Below are 10,000 nucleotides of genomic sequence, written 5' to 3' on the forward strand. Positions count from 1 at the left end.
TTGTCTCGTTTCCTAGGCTAGCCCTGAAGACGAATGAGTAAAGCCAAGAGCTCCAAAGTCAGAAGTGCTAGGGCCTACGGCCATACCACCCTGAAAGCACCTGATCTCGTCTGATCTCAGAAGTTAAGCAGGGTCGGGCCTGGTTAGTACCTGGATGGGAGACCGCCTGGGAATACCAGGTGCTGTAGGCTTTTTGGTATTTTTTTTCTTTCGCTTTAGGTGAATGAGGGTGGTTTGTCTCGTTTCCTAGGCTAGCCCTGAAGACGAATGAGTAAAGCCAAGAGCTCCAAAGTCAGAAGTGCTAGGGCCTACGGCCATACCACCCTGAAAGCACCTGATCTCGTCTGATCTCAGAAGTTAAGCAGGGTCGGGCCTGGTTAGTACCTGGATGGGAGACCGCCTGGGAATACCAGGTGCTGTAGGCTTTTTGGTATTTTTTTTCTTTCGCTTTAGGTGAATGAGGGTGGTTTGTCTCGTTTCCTAGGCTAGCCCTGAAGACGAATGAGTAAAGCCAAGAGCTCCAAAGTCAGAAGTGCTAGGGCCTACGGCCATACCACCCTGAAAGCACCTGATCTCGTCTGATCTCAGAAGTTAAGCAGGGTCGGGCCTGGTTAGTACCTGGATGGGAGACCGCCTGGGAATACCAGGTGCTGTAGGCTTTTTGGTATTTTTTTTCTTTCGCTTTAGGTGAATGAGGGTGGTTTGTCTCGTTTCCTAGGCTAGCCCTGAAGACGAATGAGTAAAGCCAAGAGCTCCAAAGTCAGAAGTGCTAGGGCCTACGGCCATACCACCCTGAAAGCACCTGATCTCGTCTGATCTCAGAAGTTAAGCAGGGTCGGGCCTGGTTAGTACCTGGATGGGAGACCGCCTGGGAATACCAGGTGCTGTAGGCTTTTTGGTATTTTTTTTCTTTCGCTTTAGGTGAATGAGGGTGGTTTGTCTCGTTTCCTAGGCTAGCCCTGAAGACGAATGAGTAAAGCCAAGAGCTCCAAAGTCAGAAGTGCTAGGGCCTACGGCCATACCACCCTGAAAGCACCTGATCTCGTCTGATCTCAGAAGTTAAGCAGGGTCGGGCCTGGTTAGTACCTGGATGGGAGACCGCCTGGGAATACCAGGTGCTGTAGGCTTTTTGGTATTTTTTTTCTTTCGCTTTAGGTGAATGAGGGTGGTTTGTCTCGTTTCCTAGGCTAGCCCTGAAGACGAATGAGTAAAGCCAAGAGCTCCAAAGTCAGAAGTGCTAGGGCCTACGGCCATACCACCCTGAAAGCACCTGATCTCGTCTGATCTCAGAAGTTAAGCAGGGTCGGGCCTGGTTAGTACCTGGATGGGAGACCGCCTGGGAATACCAGGTGCTGTAGGCTTTTTGGTATTTTTTTTCTTTCGCTTTAGGTGAATGAGGGTGGTTTGTCTCGTTTCCTAGGCTAGCCCTGAAGACGAATGAGTAAAGCCAAGAGCTCCAAAGTCAGAAGTGCTAGGGCCTACGGCCATACCACCCTGAAAGCACCTGATCTCGTCTGATCTCAGAAGTTAAGCAGGGTCGGGCCTGGTTAGTACCTGGATGGGAGACCGCCTGGGAATACCAGGTGCTGTAGGCTTTTTGGTATTTTTTTTCTTTCGCTTTAGGTGAATGAGGGTGGTTTGTCTCGTTTCCTAGGCTAGCCCTGAAGACGAATGAGTAAAGCCAAGAGCTCCAAAGTCAGAAGTGCTAGGGCCTACGGCCATACCACCCTGAAAGCACCTGATCTCGTCTGATCTCAGAAGTTAAGCAGGGTCGGGCCTGGTTAGTACCTGGATGGGAGACCGCCTGGGAATACCAGGTGCTGTAGGCTTTTTGGTATTTTTTTTCTTTCGCTTTAGGTGAATGAGGGTGGTTTGTCTCGTTTCCTAGGCTAGCCCTGAAGACGAATGAGTAAAGCCAAGAGCTCCAAAGTCAGAAGTGCTAGGGCCTACGGCCATACCACCCTGAAAGCACCTGATCTCGTCTGATCTCAGAAGTTAAGCAGGGTCGGGCCTGGTTAGTACCTGGATGGGAGACCGCCTGGGAATACCAGGTGCTGTAGGCTTTTTGGTATTTTTTTTCTTTCGCTTTAGGTGAATGAGGGTGGTTTGTCTCGTTTCCTAGGCTAGCCCTGAAGACGAATGAGTAAAGCCAAGAGCTCCAAAGTCAGAAGTGCTAGGGCCTACGGCCATACCACCCTGAAAGCACCTGATCTCGTCTGATCTCAGAAGTTAAGCAGGGTCGGGCCTGGTTAGTACCTGGATGGGAGACCGCCTGGGAATACCAGGTGCTGTAGGCTTTTTGGTATTTTTTTTCTTTCGCTTTAGGTGAATGAGGGTGGTTTGTCTCGTTTCCTAGGCTAGCCCTGAAGACGAATGAGTAAAGCCAAGAGCTCCAAAGTCAGAAGTGCTAGGGCCTACGGCCATACCACCCTGAAAGCACCTGATCTCGTCTGATCTCAGAAGTTAAGCAGGGTCGGGCCTGGTTAGTACCTGGATGGGAGACCGCCTGGGAATACCAGGTGCTGTAGGCTTTTTGGTATTTTTTTTCTTTCGCTTTAGGTGAATGAGGGTGGTTTGTCTCGTTTCCTAGGCTAGCCCTGAAGACGAATGAGTAAAGCCAAGAGCTCCAAAGTCAGAAGTGCTAGGGCCTACGGCCATACCACCCTGAAAGCACCTGATCTCGTCTGATCTCAGAAGTTAAGCAGGGTCGGGCCTGGTTAGTACCTGGATGGGAGACCGCCTGGGAATACCAGGTGCTGTAGGCTTTTTGGTATTTTTTTTCTTTCGCTTTAGGTGAATGAGGGTGGTTTGTCTCGTTTCCTAGGCTAGCCCTGAAGACGAATGAGTAAAGCCAAGAGCTCCAAAGTCAGAAGTGCTAGGGCCTACGGCCATACCACCCTGAAAGCACCTGATCTCGTCTGATCTCAGAAGTTAAGCAGGGTCGGGCCTGGTTAGTACCTGGATGGGAGACCGCCTGGGAATACCAGGTGCTGTAGGCTTTTTGGTATTTTTTTTCTTTCGCTTTAGGTGAATGAGGGTGGTTTGTCTCGTTTCCTAGGCTAGCCCTGAAGACGAATGAGTAAAGCCAAGAGCTCCAAAGTCAGAAGTGCTAGGGCCTACGGCCATACCACCCTGAAAGCACCTGATCTCGTCTGATCTCAGAAGTTAAGCAGGGTCGGGCCTGGTTAGTACCTGGATGGGAGACCGCCTGGGAATACCAGGTGCTGTAGGCTTTTTGGTATTTTTTTTCTTTCGCTTTAGGTGAATGAGGGTGGTTTGTCTCGTTTCCTAGGCTAGCCCTGAAGACGAATGAGTAAAGCCAAGAGCTCCAAAGTCAGAAGTGCTAGGGCCTACGGCCATACCACCCTGAAAGCACCTGATCTCGTCTGATCTCAGAAGTTAAGCAGGGTCGGGCCTGGTTAGTACCTGGATGGGAGACCGCCTGGGAATACCAGGTGCTGTAGGCTTTTTGGTATTTTTTTTCTTTCGCTTTAGGTGAATGAGGGTGGTTTGTCTCGTTTCCTAGGCTAGCCCTGAAGACGAATGAGTAAAGCCAAGAGCTCCAAAGTCAGAAGTGCTAGGGCCTACGGCCATACCACCCTGAAAGCACCTGATCTCGTCTGATCTCAGAAGTTAAGCAGGGTCGGGCCTGGTTAGTACCTGGATGGGAGACCGCCTGGGAATACCAGGTGCTGTAGGCTTTTTGGTATTTTTTTTCTTTCGCTTTAGGTGAATGAGGGTGGTTTGTCTCGTTTCCTAGGCTAGCCCTGAAGACGAATGAGTAAAGCCAAGAGCTCCAAAGTCAGAAGTGCTAGGGCCTACGGCCATACCACCCTGAAAGCACCTGATCTCGTCTGATCTCAGAAGTTAAGCAGGGTCGGGCCTGGTTAGTACCTGGATGGGAGACCGCCTGGGAATACCAGGTGCTGTAGGCTTTTTGGTATTTTTTTTCTTTCGCTTTAGGTGAATGAGGGTGGTTTGTCTCGTTTCCTAGGCTAGCCCTGAAGACGAATGAGTAAAGCCAAGAGCTCCAAAGTCAGAAGTGCTAGGGCCTACGGCCATACCACCCTGAAAGCACCTGATCTCGTCTGATCTCAGAAGTTAAGCAGGGTCGGGCCTGGTTAGTACCTGGATGGGAGACCGCCTGGGAATACCAGGTGCTGTAGGCTTTTTGGTATTTTTTTTCTTTCGCTTTAGGTGAATGAGGGTGGTTTGTCTCGTTTCCTAGGCTAGCCCTGAAGACGAATGAGTAAAGCCAAGAGCTCCAAAGTCAGAAGTGCTAGGGCCTACGGCCATACCACCCTGAAAGCACCTGATCTCGTCTGATCTCAGAAGTTAAGCAGGGTCGGGCCTGGTTAGTACCTGGATGGGAGACCGCCTGGGAATACCAGGTGCTGTAGGCTTTTTGGTATTTTTTTTCTTTCGCTTTAGGTGAATGAGGGTGGTTTGTCTCGTTTCCTAGGCTAGCCCTGAAGACGAATGAGTAAAGCCAAGAGCTCCAAAGTCAGAAGTGCTAGGGCCTACGGCCATACCACCCTGAAAGCACCTGATCTCGTCTGATCTCAGAAGTTAAGCAGGGTCGGGCCTGGTTAGTACCTGGATGGGAGACCGCCTGGGAATACCAGGTGCTGTAGGCTTTTTGGTATTTTTTTTCTTTCGCTTTAGGTGAATGAGGGTGGTTTGTCTCGTTTCCTAGGCTAGCCCTGAAGACGAATGAGTAAAGCCAAGAGCTCCAAAGTCAGAAGTGCTAGGGCCTACGGCCATACCACCCTGAAAGCACCTGATCTCGTCTGATCTCAGAAGTTAAGCAGGGTCGGGCCTGGTTAGTACCTGGATGGGAGACCGCCTGGGAATACCAGGTGCTGTAGGCTTTTTGGTATTTTTTTTCTTTCGCTTTAGGTGAATGAGGGTGGTTTGTCTCGTTTCCTAGGCTAGCCCTGAAGACGAATGAGTAAAGCCAAGAGCTCCAAAGTCAGAAGTGCTAGGGCCTACGGCCATACCACCCTGAAAGCACCTGATCTCGTCTGATCTCAGAAGTTAAGCAGGGTCGGGCCTGGTTAGTACCTGGATGGGAGACCGCCTGGGAATACCAGGTGCTGTAGGCTTTTTGGTATTTTTTTTCTTTCGCTTTAGGTGAATGAGGGTGGTTTGTCTCGTTTCCTAGGCTAGCCCTGAAGACGAATGAGTAAAGCCAAGAGCTCCAAAGTCAGAAGTGCTAGGGCCTACGGCCATACCACCCTGAAAGCACCTGATCTCGTCTGATCTCAGAAGTTAAGCAGGGTCGGGCCTGGTTAGTACCTGGATGGGAGACCGCCTGGGAATACCAGGTGCTGTAGGCTTTTTGGTATTTTTTTTCTTTCGCTTTAGGTGAATGAGGGTGGTTTGTCTCGTTTCCTAGGCTAGCCCTGAAGACGAATGAGTAAAGCCAAGAGCTCCAAAGTCAGAAGTGCTAGGGCCTACGGCCATACCACCCTGAAAGCACCTGATCTCGTCTGATCTCAGAAGTTAAGCAGGGTCGGGCCTGGTTAGTACCTGGATGGGAGACCGCCTGGGAATACCAGGTGCTGTAGGCTTTTTGGTATTTTTTTTCTTTCGCTTTAGGTGAATGAGGGTGGTTTGTCTCGTTTCCTAGGCTAGCCCTGAAGACGAATGAGTAAAGCCAAGAGCTCCAAAGTCAGAAGTGCTAGGGCCTACGGCCATACCACCCTGAAAGCACCTGATCTCGTCTGATCTCAGAAGTTAAGCAGGGTCGGGCCTGGTTAGTACCTGGATGGGAGACCGCCTGGGAATACCAGGTGCTGTAGGCTTTTTGGTATTTTTTTTCTTTCGCTTTAGGTGAATGAGGGTGGTTTGTCTCGTTTCCTAGGCTAGCCCTGAAGACGAATGAGTAAAGCCAAGAGCTCCAAAGTCAGAAGTGCTAGGGCCTACGGCCATACCACCCTGAAAGCACCTGATCTCGTCTGATCTCAGAAGTTAAGCAGGGTCGGGCCTGGTTAGTACCTGGATGGGAGACCGCCTGGGAATACCAGGTGCTGTAGGCTTTTTGGTATTTTTTTTCTTTCGCTTTAGGTGAATGAGGGTGGTTTGTCTCGTTTCCTAGGCTAGCCCTGAAGACGAATGAGTAAAGCCAAGAGCTCCAAAGTCAGAAGTGCTAGGGCCTACGGCCATACCACCCTGAAAGCACCTGATCTCGTCTGATCTCAGAAGTTAAGCAGGGTCGGGCCTGGTTAGTACCTGGATGGGAGACCGCCTGGGAATACCAGGTGCTGTAGGCTTTTTGGTATTTTTTTTCTTTCGCTTTAGGTGAATGAGGGTGGTTTGTCTCGTTTCCTAGGCTAGCCCTGAAGACGAATGAGTAAAGCCAAGAGCTCCAAAGTCAGAAGTGCTAGGGCCTACGGCCATACCACCCTGAAAGCACCTGATCTCGTCTGATCTCAGAAGTTAAGCAGGGTCGGGCCTGGTTAGTACCTGGATGGGAGACCGCCTGGGAATACCAGGTGCTGTAGGCTTTTTGGTATTTTTTTTCTTTCGCTTTAGGTGAATGAGGGTGGTTTGTCTCGTTTCCTAGGCTAGCCCTGAAGACGAATGAGTAAAGCCAAGAGCTCCAAAGTCAGAAGTGCTAGGGCCTACGGCCATACCACCCTGAAAGCACCTGATCTCGTCTGATCTCAGAAGTTAAGCAGGGTCGGGCCTGGTTAGTACCTGGATGGGAGACCGCCTGGGAATACCAGGTGCTGTAGGCTTTTTGGTATTTTTTTTCTTTCGCTTTAGGTGAATGAGGGTGGTTTGTCTCGTTTCCTAGGCTAGCCCTGAAGACGAATGAGTAAAGCCAAGAGCTCCAAAGTCAGAAGTGCTAGGGCCTACGGCCATACCACCCTGAAAGCACCTGATCTCGTCTGATCTCAGAAGTTAAGCAGGGTCGGGCCTGGTTAGTACCTGGATGGGAGACCGCCTGGGAATACCAGGTGCTGTAGGCTTTTTGGTATTTTTTTTCTTTCGCTTTAGGTGAATGAGGGTGGTTTGTCTCGTTTCCTAGGCTAGCCCTGAAGACGAATGAGTAAAGCCAAGAGCTCCAAAGTCAGAAGTGCTAGGGCCTACGGCCATACCACCCTGAAAGCACCTGATCTCGTCTGATCTCAGAAGTTAAGCAGGGTCGGGCCTGGTTAGTACCTGGATGGGAGACCGCCTGGGAATACCAGGTGCTGTAGGCTTTTTGGTATTTTTTTTCTTTCGCTTTAGGTGAATGAGGGTGGTTTGTCTCGTTTCCTAGGCTAGCCCTGAAGACGAATGAGTAAAGCCAAGAGCTCCAAAGTCAGAAGTGCTAGGGCCTACGGCCATACCACCCTGAAAGCACCTGATCTCGTCTGATCTCAGAAGTTAAGCAGGGTCGGGCCTGGTTAGTACCTGGATGGGAGACCGCCTGGGAATACCAGGTGCTGTAGGCTTTTTGGTATTTTTTTTCTTTCGCTTTAGGTGAATGAGGGTGGTTTGTCTCGTTTCCTAGGCTAGCCCTGAAGACGAATGAGTAAAGCCAAGAGCTCCAAAGTCAGAAGTGCTAGGGCCTACGGCCATACCACCCTGAAAGCACCTGATCTCGTCTGATCTCAGAAGTTAAGCAGGGTCGGGCCTGGTTAGTACCTGGATGGGAGACCGCCTGGGAATACCAGGTGCTGTAGGCTTTTTGGTATTTTTTTTCTTTCGCTTTAGGTGAATGAGGGTGGTTTGTCTCGTTTCCTAGGCTAGCCCTGAAGACGAATGAGTAAAGCCAAGAGCTCCAAAGTCAGAAGTGCTAGGGCCTACGGCCATACCACCCTGAAAGCACCTGATCTCGTCTGATCTCAGAAGTTAAGCAGGGTCGGGCCTGGTTAGTACCTGGATGGGAGACCGCCTGGGAATACCAGGTGCTGTAGGCTTTTTGGTATTTTTTTTCTTTCGCTTTAGGTGAATGAGGGTGGTTTGTCTCGTTTCCTAGGCTAGCCCTGAAGACGAATGAGTAAAGCCAAGAGCTCCAAAGTCAGAAGTGCTAGGGCCTACGGCCATACCACCCTGAAAGCACCTGATCTCGTCTGATCTCAGAAGTTAAGCAGGGTCGGGCCTGGTTAGTACCTGGATGGGAGACCGCCTGGGAATACCAGGTGCTGTAGGCTTTTTGGTATTTTTTTTCTTTCGCTTTAGGTGAATGAGGGTGGTTTGTCTCGTTTCCTAGGCTAGCCCTGAAGACGAATGAGTAAAGCCAAGAGCTCCAAAGTCAGAAGTGCTAGGGCCTACGGCCATACCACCCTGAAAGCACCTGATCTCGTCTGATCTCAGAAGTTAAGCAGGGTCGGGCCTGGTTAGTACCTGGATGGGAGACCGCCTGGGAATACCAGGTGCTGTAGGCTTTTTGGTATTTTTTTTCTTTCGCTTTAGGTGAATGAGGGTGGTTTGTCTCGTTTCCTAGGCTAGCCCTGAAGACGAATGAGTAAAGCCAAGAGCTCCAAAGTCAGAAGTGCTAGGGCCTACGGCCATACCACCCTGAAAGCACCTGATCTCGTCTGATCTCAGAAGTTAAGCAGGGTCGGGCCTGGTTAGTACCTGGATGGGAGACCGCCTGGGAATACCAGGTGCTGTAGGCTTTTTGGTATTTTTTTTCTTTCGCTTTAGGTGAATGAGGGTGGTTTGTCTCGTTTCCTAGGCTAGCCCTGAAGACGAATGAGTAAAGCCAAGAGCTCCAAAGTCAGAAGTGCTAGGGCCTACGGCCATACCACCCTGAAAGCACCTGATCTCGTCTGATCTCAGAAGTTAAGCAGGGTCGGGCCTGGTTAGTACCTGGATGGGAGACCGCCTGGGAATACCAGGTGCTGTAGGCTTTTTGGTATTTTTTTTCTTTCGCTTTAGGTGAATGAGGGTGGTTTGTCTCGTTTCCTAGGCTAGCCCTGAAGACGAATGAGTAAAGCCAAGAGCTCCAAAGTCAGAAGTGCTAGGGCCTACGGCCATACCACCCTGAAAGCACCTGATCTCGTCTGATCTCAGAAGTTAAGCAGGGTCGGGCCTGGTTAGTACCTGGATGGGAGACCGCCTGGGAATACCAGGTGCTGTAGGCTTTTTGGTATTTTTTTTCTTTCGCTTTAGGTGAATGAGGGTGGTTTGTCTCGTTTCCTAGGCTAGCCCTGAAGACGAATGAGTAAAGCCAAGAGCTCCAAAGTCAGAAGTGCTAGGGCCTACGGCCATACCACCCTGAAAGCACCTGATCTCGTCTGATCTCAGAAGTTAAGCAGGGTCGGGCCTGGTTAGTACCTGGATGGGAGACCGCCTGGGAATACCAGGTGCTGTAGGCTTTTTGGTATTTTTTTTCTTTCGCTTTAGGTGAATGAGGGTGGTTTGTCTCGTTTCCTAGGCTAGCCCTGAAGACGAATGAGTAAAGCCAAGAGCTCCAAAGTCAGAAGTGCTAGGGCCTACGGCCATACCACCCTGAAAGCACCTGATCTCGTCTGATCTCAGAAGTTAAGCAGGGTCGGGCCTGGTTAGTACCTGGATGGGAGACCGCCTGGGAATACCAGGTGCTGTAGGCTTTTTGGTATTTTTTTTCTTTCGCTTTAGGTGAATGAGGGTGGTTTGTCTCGTTTCCTAGGCTAGCCCTGAAGACGAATGAGTAAAGCCAAGAGCTCCAAAGTCAGAAGTGCTAGGGCCTACGGCCATACCACCCTGAAAGCACCTGATCTCGTCTGATCTCAGAAGTTAAGCAGGGTCGGGCCTGGTTAGTACCTGGATGGGAGACCGCCTGGGAATACCAGGTGCTGTAGGCTTTTTGGTATTTTTTTTCTTTCGCTTTAGGTGAATGAGGGTGGTTTGTCTCGTTTCCTAGGCTAGCCCTGAAGACGAATGAGTAAAGCCAAGAGCTCCAAAGTCAGAAGTGCTAGGGCCTACGGCCATACCACCCTGAAAGCACCTGATCTCGTCTGATCTCAGAAGTTAAGCAGGGTCGGGCCTGGTTAGTACCTGGATGGGAGACCGCCTGGGA

The 10,000-nt window shown here is 50.5% G+C and overlaps 43 non-coding genes across 43 annotated transcripts in view; all 43 read left to right on the forward strand.

Annotated features, from left to right (window-relative positions):
* Positions 1-72: 72 nt before the first annotated feature.
* Positions 73-191, forward strand: LOC146770635 (5S ribosomal RNA). The gene has a single exon (XR_014975343.1). It is a non-coding gene; the product is annotated as a 5S ribosomal RNA (ribosomal RNA).
* Positions 192-306: 115 nt separating this feature from the next.
* Positions 307-425, forward strand: LOC146770636 (5S ribosomal RNA). The gene has a single exon (XR_014975344.1). It is a non-coding gene; the product is annotated as a 5S ribosomal RNA (ribosomal RNA).
* A 115-nt stretch (positions 426-540) lies between these two features.
* On the forward strand, positions 541-659 carry LOC146770637 (5S ribosomal RNA). The gene has a single exon (XR_014975345.1). It is a non-coding gene; the product is annotated as a 5S ribosomal RNA (ribosomal RNA).
* A 115-nt stretch (positions 660-774) lies between these two features.
* LOC146770638 (5S ribosomal RNA) lies at positions 775-893 on the forward strand. The gene has a single exon (XR_014975347.1). It is a non-coding gene; the product is annotated as a 5S ribosomal RNA (ribosomal RNA).
* A 115-nt stretch (positions 894-1,008) lies between these two features.
* LOC146770639 (5S ribosomal RNA) lies at positions 1,009-1,127 on the forward strand. The gene has a single exon (XR_014975348.1). It is a non-coding gene; the product is annotated as a 5S ribosomal RNA (ribosomal RNA).
* A 115-nt stretch (positions 1,128-1,242) lies between these two features.
* LOC146770640 (5S ribosomal RNA) lies at positions 1,243-1,361 on the forward strand. Its single transcript, XR_014975349.1, has one exon. It is a non-coding gene; the product is annotated as a 5S ribosomal RNA (ribosomal RNA).
* A 115-nt stretch (positions 1,362-1,476) lies between these two features.
* LOC146770641 (5S ribosomal RNA) lies at positions 1,477-1,595 on the forward strand. Its single transcript, XR_014975350.1, has one exon. It is a non-coding gene; the product is annotated as a 5S ribosomal RNA (ribosomal RNA).
* A 115-nt stretch (positions 1,596-1,710) lies between these two features.
* On the forward strand, positions 1,711-1,829 carry LOC146770642 (5S ribosomal RNA). The gene has a single exon (XR_014975351.1). It is a non-coding gene; the product is annotated as a 5S ribosomal RNA (ribosomal RNA).
* A 115-nt stretch (positions 1,830-1,944) lies between these two features.
* Positions 1,945-2,063, forward strand: LOC146770643 (5S ribosomal RNA). Its single transcript, XR_014975352.1, has one exon. It is a non-coding gene; the product is annotated as a 5S ribosomal RNA (ribosomal RNA).
* Positions 2,064-2,178: 115 nt separating this feature from the next.
* Positions 2,179-2,297, forward strand: LOC146770644 (5S ribosomal RNA). The gene has a single exon (XR_014975353.1). It is a non-coding gene; the product is annotated as a 5S ribosomal RNA (ribosomal RNA).
* A 115-nt stretch (positions 2,298-2,412) lies between these two features.
* LOC146770645 (5S ribosomal RNA) lies at positions 2,413-2,531 on the forward strand. The gene has a single exon (XR_014975354.1). It is a non-coding gene; the product is annotated as a 5S ribosomal RNA (ribosomal RNA).
* A 115-nt stretch (positions 2,532-2,646) lies between these two features.
* Positions 2,647-2,765, forward strand: LOC146770646 (5S ribosomal RNA). The gene has a single exon (XR_014975355.1). It is a non-coding gene; the product is annotated as a 5S ribosomal RNA (ribosomal RNA).
* A 115-nt stretch (positions 2,766-2,880) lies between these two features.
* Positions 2,881-2,999, forward strand: LOC146770647 (5S ribosomal RNA). The gene has a single exon (XR_014975356.1). It is a non-coding gene; the product is annotated as a 5S ribosomal RNA (ribosomal RNA).
* A 115-nt stretch (positions 3,000-3,114) lies between these two features.
* LOC146770648 (5S ribosomal RNA) lies at positions 3,115-3,233 on the forward strand. The gene has a single exon (XR_014975358.1). It is a non-coding gene; the product is annotated as a 5S ribosomal RNA (ribosomal RNA).
* Positions 3,234-3,348: 115 nt separating this feature from the next.
* LOC146770649 (5S ribosomal RNA) lies at positions 3,349-3,467 on the forward strand. Its single transcript, XR_014975359.1, has one exon. It is a non-coding gene; the product is annotated as a 5S ribosomal RNA (ribosomal RNA).
* Positions 3,468-3,582: 115 nt separating this feature from the next.
* LOC146770650 (5S ribosomal RNA) lies at positions 3,583-3,701 on the forward strand. The gene has a single exon (XR_014975360.1). It is a non-coding gene; the product is annotated as a 5S ribosomal RNA (ribosomal RNA).
* Positions 3,702-3,816: 115 nt separating this feature from the next.
* Positions 3,817-3,935, forward strand: LOC146770651 (5S ribosomal RNA). The gene has a single exon (XR_014975361.1). It is a non-coding gene; the product is annotated as a 5S ribosomal RNA (ribosomal RNA).
* A 115-nt stretch (positions 3,936-4,050) lies between these two features.
* On the forward strand, positions 4,051-4,169 carry LOC146770652 (5S ribosomal RNA). The gene has a single exon (XR_014975362.1). It is a non-coding gene; the product is annotated as a 5S ribosomal RNA (ribosomal RNA).
* A 115-nt stretch (positions 4,170-4,284) lies between these two features.
* Positions 4,285-4,403, forward strand: LOC146770653 (5S ribosomal RNA). The gene has a single exon (XR_014975363.1). It is a non-coding gene; the product is annotated as a 5S ribosomal RNA (ribosomal RNA).
* Positions 4,404-4,518: 115 nt separating this feature from the next.
* LOC146770654 (5S ribosomal RNA) lies at positions 4,519-4,637 on the forward strand. The gene has a single exon (XR_014975364.1). It is a non-coding gene; the product is annotated as a 5S ribosomal RNA (ribosomal RNA).
* A 115-nt stretch (positions 4,638-4,752) lies between these two features.
* Positions 4,753-4,871, forward strand: LOC146770655 (5S ribosomal RNA). The gene has a single exon (XR_014975365.1). It is a non-coding gene; the product is annotated as a 5S ribosomal RNA (ribosomal RNA).
* A 115-nt stretch (positions 4,872-4,986) lies between these two features.
* On the forward strand, positions 4,987-5,105 carry LOC146770656 (5S ribosomal RNA). The gene has a single exon (XR_014975366.1). It is a non-coding gene; the product is annotated as a 5S ribosomal RNA (ribosomal RNA).
* A 115-nt stretch (positions 5,106-5,220) lies between these two features.
* LOC146770657 (5S ribosomal RNA) lies at positions 5,221-5,339 on the forward strand. The gene has a single exon (XR_014975367.1). It is a non-coding gene; the product is annotated as a 5S ribosomal RNA (ribosomal RNA).
* A 115-nt stretch (positions 5,340-5,454) lies between these two features.
* On the forward strand, positions 5,455-5,573 carry LOC146770658 (5S ribosomal RNA). Its single transcript, XR_014975369.1, has one exon. It is a non-coding gene; the product is annotated as a 5S ribosomal RNA (ribosomal RNA).
* A 115-nt stretch (positions 5,574-5,688) lies between these two features.
* Positions 5,689-5,807, forward strand: LOC146770659 (5S ribosomal RNA). The gene has a single exon (XR_014975370.1). It is a non-coding gene; the product is annotated as a 5S ribosomal RNA (ribosomal RNA).
* A 115-nt stretch (positions 5,808-5,922) lies between these two features.
* Positions 5,923-6,041, forward strand: LOC146770660 (5S ribosomal RNA). The gene has a single exon (XR_014975371.1). It is a non-coding gene; the product is annotated as a 5S ribosomal RNA (ribosomal RNA).
* Positions 6,042-6,156: 115 nt separating this feature from the next.
* Positions 6,157-6,275, forward strand: LOC146770661 (5S ribosomal RNA). Its single transcript, XR_014975372.1, has one exon. It is a non-coding gene; the product is annotated as a 5S ribosomal RNA (ribosomal RNA).
* A 115-nt stretch (positions 6,276-6,390) lies between these two features.
* LOC146770662 (5S ribosomal RNA) lies at positions 6,391-6,509 on the forward strand. The gene has a single exon (XR_014975373.1). It is a non-coding gene; the product is annotated as a 5S ribosomal RNA (ribosomal RNA).
* A 115-nt stretch (positions 6,510-6,624) lies between these two features.
* Positions 6,625-6,743, forward strand: LOC146770663 (5S ribosomal RNA). The gene has a single exon (XR_014975374.1). It is a non-coding gene; the product is annotated as a 5S ribosomal RNA (ribosomal RNA).
* Positions 6,744-6,858: 115 nt separating this feature from the next.
* Positions 6,859-6,977, forward strand: LOC146770664 (5S ribosomal RNA). The gene has a single exon (XR_014975375.1). It is a non-coding gene; the product is annotated as a 5S ribosomal RNA (ribosomal RNA).
* Positions 6,978-7,092: 115 nt separating this feature from the next.
* On the forward strand, positions 7,093-7,211 carry LOC146770665 (5S ribosomal RNA). Its single transcript, XR_014975376.1, has one exon. It is a non-coding gene; the product is annotated as a 5S ribosomal RNA (ribosomal RNA).
* Positions 7,212-7,326: 115 nt separating this feature from the next.
* On the forward strand, positions 7,327-7,445 carry LOC146770666 (5S ribosomal RNA). Its single transcript, XR_014975377.1, has one exon. It is a non-coding gene; the product is annotated as a 5S ribosomal RNA (ribosomal RNA).
* Positions 7,446-7,560: 115 nt separating this feature from the next.
* On the forward strand, positions 7,561-7,679 carry LOC146770667 (5S ribosomal RNA). Its single transcript, XR_014975378.1, has one exon. It is a non-coding gene; the product is annotated as a 5S ribosomal RNA (ribosomal RNA).
* Positions 7,680-7,794: 115 nt separating this feature from the next.
* LOC146770668 (5S ribosomal RNA) lies at positions 7,795-7,913 on the forward strand. Its single transcript, XR_014975380.1, has one exon. It is a non-coding gene; the product is annotated as a 5S ribosomal RNA (ribosomal RNA).
* A 115-nt stretch (positions 7,914-8,028) lies between these two features.
* Positions 8,029-8,147, forward strand: LOC146770669 (5S ribosomal RNA). Its single transcript, XR_014975381.1, has one exon. It is a non-coding gene; the product is annotated as a 5S ribosomal RNA (ribosomal RNA).
* Positions 8,148-8,262: 115 nt separating this feature from the next.
* Positions 8,263-8,381, forward strand: LOC146770670 (5S ribosomal RNA). The gene has a single exon (XR_014975382.1). It is a non-coding gene; the product is annotated as a 5S ribosomal RNA (ribosomal RNA).
* Positions 8,382-8,496: 115 nt separating this feature from the next.
* Positions 8,497-8,615, forward strand: LOC146770671 (5S ribosomal RNA). The gene has a single exon (XR_014975383.1). It is a non-coding gene; the product is annotated as a 5S ribosomal RNA (ribosomal RNA).
* A 115-nt stretch (positions 8,616-8,730) lies between these two features.
* Positions 8,731-8,849, forward strand: LOC146770672 (5S ribosomal RNA). Its single transcript, XR_014975384.1, has one exon. It is a non-coding gene; the product is annotated as a 5S ribosomal RNA (ribosomal RNA).
* Positions 8,850-8,964: 115 nt separating this feature from the next.
* Positions 8,965-9,083, forward strand: LOC146770673 (5S ribosomal RNA). The gene has a single exon (XR_014975385.1). It is a non-coding gene; the product is annotated as a 5S ribosomal RNA (ribosomal RNA).
* A 115-nt stretch (positions 9,084-9,198) lies between these two features.
* LOC146770674 (5S ribosomal RNA) lies at positions 9,199-9,317 on the forward strand. The gene has a single exon (XR_014975386.1). It is a non-coding gene; the product is annotated as a 5S ribosomal RNA (ribosomal RNA).
* Positions 9,318-9,432: 115 nt separating this feature from the next.
* On the forward strand, positions 9,433-9,551 carry LOC146770675 (5S ribosomal RNA). The gene has a single exon (XR_014975387.1). It is a non-coding gene; the product is annotated as a 5S ribosomal RNA (ribosomal RNA).
* Positions 9,552-9,666: 115 nt separating this feature from the next.
* Positions 9,667-9,785, forward strand: LOC146770676 (5S ribosomal RNA). The gene has a single exon (XR_014975388.1). It is a non-coding gene; the product is annotated as a 5S ribosomal RNA (ribosomal RNA).
* A 115-nt stretch (positions 9,786-9,900) lies between these two features.
* The window catches only part of LOC146770677 (5S ribosomal RNA), a 119-nt gene continuing 19 nt past the window's right edge, over positions 9,901-10,000 (forward strand). Inside the window, exon 1 of the ribosomal RNA XR_014975389.1 lies at positions 9,901-10,000. This exon is cut by the window's right edge and continues 19 nt beyond it. This is a non-coding gene — a ribosomal RNA (5S ribosomal RNA).

Source organism: Triturus cristatus, unplaced genomic scaffold (assembly GCF_964204655.1).
Source record: "Triturus cristatus unplaced genomic scaffold, aTriCri1.1 SCAFFOLD_866, whole genome shotgun sequence".
NCBI lineage: Eukaryota > Metazoa > Chordata > Amphibia > Caudata > Salamandridae > Triturus > Triturus cristatus.